We start from the raw sequence: 12,570 nt of genomic DNA on the forward strand, positions 1-12,570 counted from the left end.
GTTGCAGTTGTGCGTATTGTATAGTTTCAGTCACATTTAATTGATTGACATTTTCTTTATTTCTTAAGGCGATAAGAGGAAAACAAAAGTGTATTTTTCGTAATACATGCAAAGCCATGCCATGTATGCAGCCAGGGCTACACTTCATGTTTAATGTGATGATCATGACTGCTATTTATAAATTTTTGTTAAGAAATAAGTTATTATTGGATTCTCTATTTTTTTTAGAACAACAATATTAGATAATTATGTAAAATTGTGTAAGTGTGTAATTGATGTTGAATAGAAAGGTAATTACAAGCAAATATTTATAATTTATAACCGATTTGAGAAAATGTTCAAGGGATTAGTGAAGTGGTTTGCAAAAAGGGTGATTAGGAAAAAGGATATTAAGAAAAGTAATCTAAAATATTCTAAATATTGAAACGTAAACAATTTATTCTGATACATAGATACGTATTTCTACGGATTGGTTGCTGATCTTGAGGCTTTTTGGTCGAGAGTCTGATGTTAATAATATTTATAATGTTCTGGCATATCAAGTTTAAAAAGGCTATCCAGCAAAAAAGAACTTCCAAAGAAACGAAAAAGAAGTAGAATTTACGCCACGAAAGAAAACATGAAGATGTGATGATTTTAACAGACTTGTCATAGGATGGATGTTCTCTTTATTTGATTCCAAATTCACTACGTCTGAAGTCATTCTCAGGAAGTAATTTTTATGTTATTTTTTGGATGTTATTAGGAAGTGATATTGTAACTTTATGGAATGAAACTGATTTGAAATAATATTAATATAAATAAAAATTACACGCATTTATCAATCCACTCCAAAATTAAATGAGTTTCATTTAAATTCAATATTCAAAAGAAATATACCTTCAGTTTTAAACAAAATTGGATCCTTTGGAAGTCAATAAACAAACAAATTCAATTGGTGCTACTTTTGAAGAGATATAAATGTAATATTGTTTTGTTTTTTATAAAATTGTTGGTGACTACGTTCATATCGAATATTAACTTTTATAAAGCTAGTTGTAATAATCCTACTGTTTATATTTCGTTAATAATTCACACTTATATCCTTCCCTATCCTCCTCGTTTAAACTACTACATAAAAAGAAACTCAACAATTTACTTGACAGCAACAACTGTGTTGTCAAATAACATTGAAACTAAAATGACACATTTGATATATTGAAATCATATTCAAAACAAATCACTGATCCCTATTAAACACACAACAACTCCAAAAAAAAAAAAATAAAATTAAATCTAAAAACAAGCAACTTTAAAACCCCCTAAACAAAAATCTACAAATGTAATCCAGAAGTATAACTAAAATACAAACTAACGAAAAAATAAACTGTCAAATGCAATTTTTAAACTAATGTCGCATGCCACACTTGAGTTATGAAGAGAAAATTAAAAATAATATTGAAAAATAAAATAGCGGTAACAACAACACTACTTACGATTGAGTCTATGAATATGTATATTCTAATGCAACATATATTCACTGATATCAACAAAAAAATAGAAAAAAAAGATACAAAGTGTCAAAAAATCTTTAGATTTTGATTGACAGAAAAGAGGAGAATTTAAACTGACACTTCTACAACATAAAAACTATCTGCTGCATGTACTCATCGTTGTACTTGTATGAGGCAAAAGGCAACACATGTTGGTTTAAGTTAGTGGTAGGGTGTAATTTCTAGAGATATGTCGAGGGGCTTATGTTTTGGGTTACATTATTTTTTCCTGTTTTTATCGAATATTACAAACAGGAGCAAAAAAAAACATCTAATGTCATAGAGCATTCTATATAAAGCAAAATATTGCAGGAGTATTTACAAGTTTTTTTTTGTTGGGTGGGAAACACTGAGAAAAATATTGAGTTAATAGGAGAATGTTTAATAGAGTACAACTCTTGTTTAAAATTAAAGTTAAAACAGACTAAACAAGTTTCAATTTAACCAAATGTTAATTTTTTATTACACATATGTATTTATATACTTTTTTCTCAGTGTATATTTACTTTTATGATTTTTGCATAACTAGCGCTTTTTTCCAGAATTTTTCTGTTTTAGTAAATGGAAATGGGGTTTTTAAAATAAAAATATTGTTCCCCCATTCATAATAAAAACATACAAAACATATCTGCTGAATTTTTATTTAGGGGGATCGTATAATAAAAATAACACTACAAACAATAACAAAAAAATATATATAAAACTACAACAAAATAACAAACTATGATGACAACATATGGTCTTGGTCTTGATTCCTTTAGCTCTGGCAGAAGTCACATCAAAAATAAAAGACACACAATCTTTCTTTAGTTTAACCTTTAAAAATAGACCGATTTAGAGAGAATCGGAGGGGGGAGACACGTGCTTGTGTCACGGGAAATCCCCTTCGAAATTTTGTAATAAAAGCGCGAGAAAATTTTTAAACGTAAGAAATTCTTAAGCGTGTGCCTATCTATGATTTCGTGGTCTTGTTGCCTGGTCCGTTTGATGGTTTGGGTGAATTGATAAAAATAAATGAAAATGTTGGAAAATATTGGGGGAAAAATTATGTGGTTGTTGTTGCTTTTTTTTTTTGTTCTTCAGGAAAAAATTAGATCTCCTGCTGAGTTTTTCGTAATTTTAAAATAAAATAAAAATCTAAACTATCAGTAGTTTTGTTGTTGTTGTAATAGAAGTGTTGTAGAATAAAAACACAAGTGTAAATTTTTTGTTGTGAAATAAAAACTATGTATTTGTTTATTTCACAAAACATTATAATTTTTTAAAGAAAATATAAATCTAATTAATAGCCATCAGATAGACATCAAAGAAACACTACTGTATATTTTTTATAATTGTATAATTTTCTACAACTGTACAAATCATTGTTGAACTTTTTTTTATAGAAAAAAAAACTTTGGTGAACATTGGGTACAATATTTTATTTTAGAAAAATATCGTTGTTAAAAGAAAATTTTAGTTAAATAACAAATTGTTGTAAAGAAATTTATATACCTCTATTTTTGTAGCGCCACACATTTCACTTAAACGTATGACAAGACGACAACAATTTTTAAAAGTCTATGCTACTTTTAATTGAGCAGCTAACGGATGTTTAGATATTTTTCCATTCAAATAATTTTTTTTATTTTGAAAACAAACCTGCTATCAGAGGGAGTTTTAATACACAAATGTGTTGAAAACTTAAGAAAAATGTCTTTTTTATTGAACACCAAATTATAAATTATTAAAAAAAACAAACATCTGTTTTATATCACCTATTTGAAGTAAACATCAATCTAGGGGGTTTTTTCCAATAATAAAAAAATATATATTAAACACTTTTTATATAGGTATACATTTAACTTTATATAAAAACTTCACCTGAGTTTGAACTTTTTGTAATCCTTGATTTTCAAGGTTAACATTTTTAGTTTGTTTTCAATTTAATGTTTTCTTTCAACTTAAATACTTAACAATCAAAATAAATTCAACAATGACAATATTAACAGCAGTAGTAAATAACATCATTAATATCATGCTGCAATTAAGCTTATTTTACAACAATTAATTGCCTTAATTAACTTTATTTGATTTCAAGCGGCCGTAGGCCTTCTTGATGTTGTTTTTTTTATAAATACAATAATAATCTTATAGATTAAAAATCAATTAAAATTGGCATCTTGAAAAATGAAAATAAGTAGTAGTAAACAACAAAAACTGAAATCATAAAAAATAATAACTTTAGCAAAAACAGTGGTATGGTGAGGAGGCCGCAGGATCAAAAATATATAAGGTTATCAGAATAAAACAACATTATGTTGTATTCACCTACATAATGATTAACATAATTGTGATAAACAAATATATATTAACTGCAATCATATTCATTCATTTATATGATAAATATAACAATATTATAGTTGTGATTACAGAATATTTCTAAACTTTTTGTTACAGCATAAAATACTGTCCATCTTCATGTTACTCTCTTTGTAAATATTTCTGATATTTAGAATCTCACTGTATTATTAAATTATTTACAAATTATGGTTTAATGTCAATAATTATAAACTGTTACATTGTAGTTTGAAAAGTGTTTTGCTTTGTTACCACTGTATGTGTGTGTGTGTTAAATCCCCTAACAAATCTTTTGAAGACAAACATTAACAATTTCAGTTTAAATACAGCTGCTGTTCTTCTTTTTTTCTAAGCAAGGTTTGAGCTTTTATAATTTTTTTTGTTGGCTGCACTAAGAAAGAAAAACCAATAATTTCTTTAAATAACTTCTTGTACATGCAACAAGAATTGCAACAATTAATAGTAATTTTATTGAAAATTAGATAATATGTGTCTAGCAGTCAGCCGAAGTAAAAGATGCTGCAACAAAATACAACAACAACAAAAATAACTGCAAGTTGCATCTTAAGCTTTAAAAAACAAACGAGTTGCAATAACATGTCATAACATTACACAGACACAAAGCCCATACTGGCTGGTTGGCTGTTTGGTTACAGACGACGACTATTCTTTTGTGGTCTTTGGCGCATGCGCTCCAACGATCCATAAAGATTAAATATATGAAATGCCATGTGGCTTTTCTTGTCTTAGGTTGTGTTCTTTTTAGTTTTTTGCCTACTTGCGGTTGATTTATTTTTAACAAAAATCTTAAGCATATATAAAAAAAAGCAAACAAGATAAATACGAAGACGTTGTCGTCGACGTAAAGAAAATAGAAATAAAAAACAAAATCTAAGAATAAAACCAATGAAAAAATAATAAAATAATATTATAAACCGGGTACAGTTTTCCCGCGCAAAATTGTATAATAAACATTACTGGGTTGTAATGTCTTACATTAGATTACTCTCTACTCAATCGTACACTAACTCTTTATAAAACTTGTTTAAGAAAATGCTGAGTTTATAGGGGACAAGGGCATGATGAAGAGTTTGCTTGGTGACAAGAAAGAGTAGATTTTCTTCTTGTAGTTCCTGATGTTAAGTTGAGTAGTGTTTTTTTACATATTATCGGTTTATGTGCTATGATTTTGCGAAAGTATGTTCTGTTGATTTGCAAGAAAGTGTCTTTCATACGTACTGTTGTCCACCTTCAGAATTAATAATAATAATCATACGTACAGCTGTTCACATTCACCCAAAAGTTACAATTACGTTTATTTGATATTGTCAAGTCTAGTCTTTAGTGTAATATATAGTTTAGATAGTATAATCTAGTCTATAGCCTTATCTAGTCTATGGTCTAGTCTGTTGTCTATAGTCTCTATATAGCCTAGTCTATTGTCTAATCTCTAGTCTAGTCTATAGTCTAGCTCATAGTCTAGTCTATAGTCTAGAATATAGTCTATCTAGTCTTTAGTCTATAGTCAAGTCTATAGTCTGGTCTATGGTCTAGTTTAAACCCTAGTCCATAGTCTAGCCTATAGTCTAGTCTACAGTGAATTCTATAGTCTTATTAAAAGTGTACCCTATAATCTAGTAGTTTATAGTCTAGTCTATAACCTAGTCTAGTTTATAGTCTAGTCTATAACCTAGTCTAGTTTATAATCTAGTCTAGATGTTACCCTATAATCTATTAGAAGCTCATATAAAATTCGTCTCAACTCTTTAGAAAATAAAATTTCACTTGTATTCGTTTCCATTTAGTAGTAGTTATCTTGAAAACTTCATCGTCGGAGTGTTGCATAAAAATATCAGAATCGAAGAATTGCAGAAAAAAAATAAACGGGCTGGTTTGTATAACTACATACATAAGTATGTGCATAAGTGTGCAAGTACGGGATGCATGTGGAAATATATATTTAATGGATACAGATATAATTGCATAAGCATGTTAGAAATAGAGAGGGAAGAGCTCTTCTTCAATTTATGCACTATATTTTCATTTTTGCTTTTTTTTTGTACGCTACAGCCATGAAAAAAGATTCTAAAAATACATACATTTAATGGTTTAACTGACAGATGTTATAAAGAAAACAGAAGAGTATTGCAGTTTAAGTCTTAAATTGGGGGCCTTTATTTGCTAATGCTAAAACTTTGACAATTATAGTAGTTTTATAAATAAACTTTAAAAAAATTAGCATTTAATTTCAATTTTAATTTAAAACTTCATAAAACTAGACACCTGTTGGCAATATTTTTTCAATGTTGTCTATTTCTAGCCATTTAATTTATATGTAAAATTTATTACGTAAATTTATTTGATAATTTTTGCTTGTCTCAATTCTCTGAAACTCAAAAATCAAATTAACGTTTCATAGTTTTTTTGCTGCAATAGAAAACATAAACACCTACGTCACGTTTAAAGTAGCAGCAAGCAACAGTTAAAACTACGTTTAACTTGCAACGCTATTTTTTGCGGTGTTGTTGATAGATTTGCCAACTTTGATAAAAACTTAAAGCCAAAGCAAATCATATGGAGCTTAGCAAAAGACAACAATATGCCAACAATAATAATAATAATGAAAGCAACAACTACAAGAAAAAACTCTATTGAACATTAGGCCAACAGGTTGTTTTTTTCCAGCCAAAACACAAGAATATTTTATGCGAAGGTGGTTTGTTTACAACACATTTGCCACACACACATATACATAGTTACACATACTGACAGGTAAATCAGGTATAATTTAAACTATAGTTTAAGATATACAAGATTTTAAAGCGAAAGATAAATAAGCCATTAGACTACTTTTTGTCAAAATTTAAACCAAAGCCAAGTTAAAGACAATACAACTTGTAACTATTGTATGTGGTTAGTTGTTTTTAGTTGTTGCATGAGGCCTTTACAATTAATCTTTTTTAACTTGCTGCAATTAAATTAATTATCCTGTTTGTTGTTTTTTTTATTTTTTTTAGTTTTTTTTTATATTTTAGTTTAAATTTATTTAAATTAATAAAAACTTACTTTTAAATAATTAAATAAACAAACTGGTAGTTTATTACGTACCCATTATCCTGCAATGAAAAAAAGAGAGAAAAATAAATTGTGTAAATATTAATTTTAATTGATTATGGAAATTAAACAAAATCGCCCAATCTTATGATTTGTTATTGAACGATTTATTAACTAAATACTATCCAAACAAATTATCCTCAACATATATGAGTGGGTTTAAATTTATGTCTATAAATTGTTGTTTAAAAGTGTAGAGTAATTATAGTTATAAGTAAAAAAAAAATAAAATTGGTTATTTTGGAAAAACAATTGAAAAGTTTTTTGTCTAAACATTTAGTGATTTTTCTAATAAGAAAATTCTATCAAGCTTTTTTCTAAAATTTGTTATAAAATATAAATCTAACCGGCACCACTAATTTGTTAAAAAAAGAAAATTAATTGAAAATTATCTTTAAGAAGAAAATTTATCAAAACATTTCTATAAAAGGAAAACATATAGAAATTTTTTTTATAAACAGAAAACTTATTTTCTATAAATAGAAAATTTATTGAAAATTATCCATATGAAGAGATTTTTTTGGAAAATTATCTATAAGTAGAAAATTTATCGTACATTTTCGTGAAGAAGAAAATTATATGAAAATTTTCTAAAAGAAGAAAATTTATTGAAAATATTCTATAAGAAAAAATTTTTTTGAAAATTTTCTATGAGAAGGAAATTTTCTATAAAAAAAAATTTTTGAAAATTTTCTAAAAAAAGAAAATTTTATGGAAACTTTCTATAAGAAGAAAATCTCCTGAATTTTTTTAAAGAAATATTTTGAAAATTTTCTATAAAAAGATTTTTTTTTAAATTTTCTACGAAAGAAAATTTTCTAAGAAAAGAAAATTTATCAAAATTTTTTAAGAGAATAAAATTTATAAATTTTTTTTATAAAAAGAAAATTTAACAGAAATTTTCTATAAAAAGAAAATTTAACAGAAATTTTATATAAAAAGAAAATTTAACAGAAATTTTCTATAAAAAGAAAATTTACCAAAAATTTTCTATAAAAAAGATATTTACCAAAATTTGTTTATAAAAATGAATAAAATATTTTCAATAAACAAAATTTAGTGAAAATTTTCTATAAATAGAAAATGTATCGTTATTATTTGTTTAATTCTTTTATAAATGCAATTTTTTTAATAATTTTTTCAAATGTTTTCGTAAATGTCTTTTAGGTTTTTAACGAAAAGCATTTAAAATAATGTTTAGCAAAATTAAAGAAAATTGCGTAAAAGCTTTGTAAAAGTCAAAAGCATTGCATTTCTTTTGAGTCTGGAAAATCTTTTCTAGTGTTCCTTAAGTCTTTTTACGCACTTTTTCTATTTTATTAGAGCACTAAAACGAAATGTTTTATATGAATTTAATTATTTTTCTTTTTTATTCTGCCAACACACAACACATTCATTATTATTTGTTTTTTTTTATAAAAAAATCCTTTGATGACTTTTACTCTTGTTGAGAGAATAATACAAAAGAAAGCTTATTTTTTAAAGGCTTTTTAGATTTTCAACAACTTCCAAATTAACACTTTGAAAGCATTTTAATATCACACTTGCACAAGCCAAACAAAAACAGGAAGTAGAAAAAAAGGCCAATGCAACCCCTTTGATCTTCTTTTATGAATAGTTAACAACGCGTAAATTTTCACGCTTTATTATTTGGTAAAAACAAAAAAGTGTATTAAATCTTTTGATTGAAAACTTATTTTATGATTAAAGTAAAAACCACCCTTTATAACAATTTTAATTAACCACTCAGATATAGAATCTTATACTTTGCAATAAATTGAGAATTTAAGCTTCTATTAATTTTATCATTACCTTTTTGTCTTTAGTCATTATATGCTGCTTAACAATTAAATCACTTAATTTTAATGTTTTAACCAATTAAGGACCTAAAGCTTCTTTATATCACTTATAAAAACACTTACTAGAAAAGTCATACATTCAGACATGTAAAGACCCTTTAATGGCTACTAAGAAAAAGTTGCAAAAAAAAAAAAAAAAAAACTAAAACAGCCACTTGCCACACACAGCTGTAGCTATAGCTGTATATGATTTGTATAAATTATTCCACCCAAATGGTCTTATAATGATTTTTATTTAGCAAAACGAGTAATTTACCCATTCATGTTAAACTTATGAATAATGTATGAAAGTAAGAAATAAATAAACATTTCACTTATTTATATCTACGAAGTAAATAACATTAAAACTATCCCTAAATGACCTGTCTGATTTCAAATGGTTTGCTTTAGACAAAAGGACACAATCATTCAAATATTTTAGGAATATAGGAAATGCATTTAATCTTCAATGATTTCATCAAAATGAAAATAATAAGTATTAGAGTAATTGAATTTTCTACTTTTACTTAGTTTTCATGATTTGGCATTTTTTGATCATTTCGAAAAATCTAAAAACGTTCATTTATTTGGTATAAATTATAACAAGTGTATGTTTTTAATAACTTGCTTAATTAATTAGTGGAGGAAACCTTTGTGGTGAACTGATAATAAGGATTTCTTCTGTGTGTCTTCAATTTATTTTGTTTCGCCTAAAAGTATGCCATACAACTTTCTTTTTTATGATTTGTCATGTTTACTACAATCAATCATAGAGGATGTGATGGCTGTGTTTACTTTTAGAAGTCATGAAAGAAAGACAACAGAAGATAATTATATATTTTATGATTTTTACGGCATAAATAAATGAAAAAAATAATCATACTAACGATAAACGACAATATTTCTTATTACAGAACATTTTTTGAATTTTTTTTTTTCTAAAGAAAAGTTATTGATATATTCTCTTCCTATAGAAAGTTTGCGATAAATTTTGTTCCATAAACAATTTTAGATAAACTTTATTCTTATAGAAAATTTTCTATAAATTGTTTTTTATATAAAATTTTTTATAAATTATTTTATTATAGAAAGTTTCCGATAAATTTTCTTATAGAAATTTTTTCGAATAAATTTCTTCTAGAGAAATTCCGATTAATTTTCCTCTTATGCTCTTCTTAAAGAAAGTTTTCTATAAAGTCTCTTTTTATAGAGGACTTTTGATAAACATTCTTCTTATAGAAAATTTTCGATAATTTTCGAAAATTTTTGATAAATTTTGTTTTGAAGAATTTTTGATATATTTTCTCTTATTGTTAAAAAAAAATTATTGATAAATTGTCTCTTTAAAAAATAATCCATAAATGTTAAACTAATAGAAAATTTTCAATAAATTAAGAAAATTTAAAAAAAAATTAATTTAATTAAAAGTTTTCTAAAAATTTTCTCTAATATAAAGTTTTTCAAAAGTTTTTTCAATTAGAAAATGTTTGATAAATTTTCTCTTTTTAAATAAAATTTTCTAAAAACAACCACTTTTTATAAAAAAATTTGATAAATTTTCTTCTTATAGAAAATTTTTTATAAACTTTCTATTACTATACACAATTTTCTATAAATTGGCTTTTTTATTAAGAATTTCCGATTAATTTCTTTATTATTAAAATTTTTTTGATAAATTTTCTTCTTGTAGAAAATGTTCGATAAATTTTCTTTCTATAGAAAGTTTTTCTTTAAATTTACTTCTTATTGAATTTTTATTAATTTTCTTCATATATAAAATGTTCTTTAGACATAGGCTTTAGAAAATTATTGAATAATTTATTAAAAATGGCCACTCATTACAAAGTAATGCATGAAATAACAACATTATCTACAACACTCATTACCAATATATTTTATGGCGTACAACGACAAAACTCTAAATGAAGTTATTACTCATCTGATTATATGTAAGTCATTTTAAGAGTACTTAAAAGTGTGTAATGCAAACGGTAAGTAATAGCAATTCATAAGAGAATGCTACTGTAAGTAAAAGCCATTACGAAATTTTTGTAAGGTTACACTAACACTTTCATTTTTGTACGAATATTTATTTGTTTTCTAAAAAAAATTAAATCATGACACTTAAATGTTCAAATTAATATCTCCCCTTTGAAAAACATTAAATTTAAAACTTTTATTTCTATCTGGGTCAAATGAAATTTAATTGTCAATATTTGTTTGGAAAACTACACAAATATTGTGTCAAATTTTAATTTATGTTACTGACAAAAGCAGCAAATGGTTTTTAAATTTAGGGATCTTGTAATTGACCTAAAAATGTTTTGATTTGAAATTTTTATTACATACAATTTTCCTATTAGATTTCTTGGGAATAATTAGTTTATACATTAGCAATTTGTTGATAAGTTTATGCATAAATTTAGAAATAATGATCGTTGCGATATGTAATAATATTAAAACTTATGTTGAACTTATTATGCTTAATAATCAAATATTCTTAGCACTCAAGTTAAATTAATTTCTTGGCATTCGAAACAACCTTTCAAGCAATTTAAGATGAGTACTGAGTGAGGTAACTACCAGTATGTTCTAATGAAAATAAATACATACATACTATAATAAATGTTTGAAAACCATTATAAAAAAAGGTTCTAAACTTCTCATGGTTATTTAGCCAACTTTAAGTTGACTCCACTTGGCATTATACATTTATGACAGAGTCAGTGCAAAATTCATTTCAAGCATAATACTCGTTGTAAAAACATTCAATATGAGTTTAGAATATTGATTAGAAAATTATAATAAATAAATACGATAAGTAGTTAGTTGGTAGTTTTAGTATTTTTGCAAACTGCAATAAATTATAACAGCTTCTATCAATCACAATGAATTGACTTGAATAGAATTGAATTTGTATTTTTATTTATTTATTTTTTTTTTTTTGTTCAACTACTGTAGAAAACTAAAATATGATTTATATGAAAATAATGGCTGTGCTACTGCTGCTGTGGGCCCAGCCACTTGAAATAAATATTTAATTTATACAATAACAACAATTACACACATACAAACAAACAAAGCAACCAACATACTGTGGCAAATGTATGAACATTATTTATAAATAATTTATAAATTTTTATGAAAAACTTACACGTTTTATATGAACAAATTGTAACTGTCAGAGAGTAGACCACAAATCGAAATGTGTCAAAATAAATATTGAAAAAAAATCATAGTTATGAAAAAGCTAAACCAAGCCAAAAATGCAAGTGGATTGGTGAAGAAAAATAATATATTGACAGAAATTCAAATGCTGGTTGAAATTGTTAAATGATTTTTATAAAATTCAACTGATTTCACTAGTTGATTTGAGTTAGGTTTGTGCTGATAGCTGACGTCCTTGAGAAGAAAAAGAAAATTAATAAAATTTTATTTAGTTATGAAACTAATTAAATTTTAGTAAACTTTCGAAAGTTTTTTAAATCGAGGATTTTCTATTTTATAACAAATTTCCATTTTTTTAAGGGAATTTTAAAAAAATTTATTTTGTTTTTTTAATTTACAATGATTTTTTTTATTTTTATAGAAAATTTTTAATAATTTCTTCTTGTAAGAAATTTTTAATAACTTTTCTTTTTAAAGAACTTAAAAAAAATTATTTAAAACTTTCAATAAATTTTCTTCTTATAGTAAGTTTTCAATACATTTTTCTTTTTATAGAAAATGTTTAGTAAATTTTCCTT

At 25.1% G+C, this 12,570-nt stretch overlaps 1 non-coding gene across 1 annotated transcript in view; it reads right to left on the reverse strand.

The window, feature by feature from the left end:
- The window catches only part of LOC111675231, a 266,694-nt gene that overhangs the window by 33,273 nt on the left and 220,851 nt on the right, over positions 1-12,570 (reverse strand). Inside the window, exon 7 of the transcript XR_006940948.1 lies at positions 6,981-6,988. This is a non-coding gene — a transcript (uncharacterized LOC111675231). The remainder of the gene's footprint in view (positions 1-6,980; positions 6,989-12,570) is intronic.

This window comes from Lucilia cuprina, chromosome 5 (genome assembly GCF_022045245.1).
Source record: "Lucilia cuprina isolate Lc7/37 chromosome 5, ASM2204524v1, whole genome shotgun sequence".
Lineage (NCBI taxonomy): Eukaryota > Metazoa > Arthropoda > Insecta > Diptera > Calliphoridae > Lucilia > Lucilia cuprina.